Source organism: Bidens hawaiensis, unplaced genomic scaffold (genome assembly GCF_021521415.1).
Source record: "Bidens hawaiensis isolate Kalapana, Puna unplaced genomic scaffold, B.hawaiensis_p1.1 tig00051583_1, whole genome shotgun sequence".
In the NCBI taxonomy this organism is placed as follows: domain Eukaryota; kingdom Viridiplantae; phylum Streptophyta; class Magnoliopsida; order Asterales; family Asteraceae; genus Bidens; species Bidens hawaiensis.
Window position 1 is genome coordinate 1 of NW_027499264.1, and position 2,500 is coordinate 2,500.

Sequence of the window (2,500 nt, forward strand, 5' to 3'; positions counted from 1 at the left end):
CGGTAAACCTGGCACGTTACCCGATAAATGCACGGCACGTTGCCGGTAACCGGGCACGTTGCCCCGGTAAGGTTAGCACGTTACCCGATAAAATGTCGGCGTTGCCCGGGTAAAATTAATCCACGTTGCCCGGCAAACCTGGCCCCGCTGCCCGGTAAGGTTAGCACGCTGTTCGACAAACCTGTTACGGTCCATCGGCTTCGGGTTAACCCGAAGACATGATGTCATGATTCCATACCCGTTAACGTCGACCCCATTCTGTAAAAAAACCTGGAACGTTGATGTCGAGCGAGCCCGGTCCGCATTCGGGTCCGAGCACGACACGGATCTACGTTTTAAACACATGACTGACTAACGATCGTGACCGACTAACGATTCCATAACACACCACCTATACCCATGATAATGCTTCCCCGCTACAAGTCCCATTTTCGTGAAACTTGTGGTGACGTCGAGGGGCCCGAGCACGACACGGTCAACGTGTTGACCCGAAAACATGAGGTTACCAACCCCGACCCCATAAACCGCTCATAAAGTGTCCTCTCATGTCCCGACGCAACGCCTCGTGTTCATTAAAGCGGAGTTGCCCAAAACAGGCCCACGGGCCCACCAAGCCCGGCCCGCGGGCCTTCACGACACGAAAGGGGGTTCATTTCTCTTGGACAGTCATATCTCATGGGTCACGAGTACCCTCACAGAGCCTCGTGTCGATCCAACCCCGTTTGGACACCTTGCCCCCACCAAAGGCCTTACGGACCACCGGGCCCACCAAGCGGCCCGTCCCGACCCGAAAACCAAAATTTTTTTTTTTGGGAAACTCATATTTCAATGTCCCGATGCCCCACGCCAAATTTCGTGTCAATCCGACCCTCGTTTGGTAGGGTTTTCAAAAATTATGATTCCTCAAAAATTTAATATCTGTTCCTGTCACTATGCTAATTGTTCAGAATGCATATATAGGGAAGGGGTGGGTGTTTGAGCGCCCATGCCTGGGCAAAGTTGGCTACCAAGCTAAAATATGGAGGTTTCAACGTATGAGAACCAAAGCCCCTCCCCCATGTTGCATACGAAGCTTGCCCAACGACTTGGTTTCTTGCACAACGACCCCGAGTATACTGCCCCAAAGTTGCACGCCCATGGCCAGGCCAAGGCATGCCCAAGGCGCCCATGGGCAAGCCAAAGGCATGCCTAGGCACGGCCAAAGCAAGCCAAAGGCACGGCCAAGGCAAGCCAAAGGGCATGCCAAGGCAAGCCAAAGGCACGTCTAGGGCATGCCAAGGGCACGCCCATGGTCAGGCCAAGGCTTGCCAAGGCACGCCCATGGCCAGGCCAAGGCATGCCAAGGCGCCCATGGGCAAGCCAAAGGCCATGCCAAGGCACGCCCATGGGCAAGCCAACGGCATGCCAAGGCGCCCATGGCCAGGGCCCAAGGCACGTCCAAGGCATGCCAAAGCTCGGCCAAGGCAAGCCAAAGGCATGCCTAGGCACGCCCATGGCCAGGCCAAGGCATGCCAAGGGCGCCCATGGGCAAGCAAAAGGCACGGCCAAGGCATGCCAATGCGCCCATGGGCAAGCCAAAGGCATGCCTAGGCACGGCCAAGGCAAGCCAAAGGCATGCCAAGGCAAGCCAAAGGCCACGTCTTGGGCATGCAAGGCTCGGCCAAGGCATGCCCTGGCACGCACATGGCCAGGCCAAGGCAAGCCAAAGGCATGCCAAGGCAGGCCAAAGGCACGTTCAAGGCATACCAAGGCGCCCATGGGCAAGCCAAAGGCATGCCAAGGCACGCCCATGGCCAGGCCAAGGCATGCCAAGGCGCCCATGGGCAAGCCAAAGGCACGTCTTGGGCATGCAAGGCTCGGCCTAGGCACGGCCAAGGCAAGCCAAGGCAAGCCAAAGGCATGCCAAGGCGCCCATGGGCAAGCCTAAGGCATCCCAAGGCAAGCCAAAGGCACGTCCAAGGCATGCCAAGGCGCCCATGGGCAAGCCAAAGGCATGCCAAGGCACGCCCATGGCCAGGCCAAGACATGCCAAGGCGCCCATGGGCAAGCCAAAGGCATGCCAAGGCACGCCCGTGGGCAAGCCAAAGGCATGCCCAGGCACGCCCATGGCCAGGCCAAGGCAAGCCAAAGGCATGCAAAACTCGGCCAAGGCATGCAAAACTCGGCCAAGGCACGGCCAAGGCATGCAAAACTCGGCCAAGGCACGGCCAAAGGCATGCCAAGGCATGCAAAACTCGGCCAAGGCTAGCATATGGGTGCCTTCAAAAATTATGATTCCTCAAAAATTTAATGTCTGTTCCTGTCACTTTGCTAAATGTTCAGAATGTATATATAGGGGGGAGTGGGTTGAGAGCAAGCATGCCTTAGGGAAGGTTGCCCCCTTGTCATGGCTGTGGGCTGCCATGACATGCTTGCTCGTCCGTTCTAGGCATGATTTAAGGTCGATGGTGGGTTTACGAAATTTTGTGGTGCAACGACACGTCCCTTTTATCCAAACGAA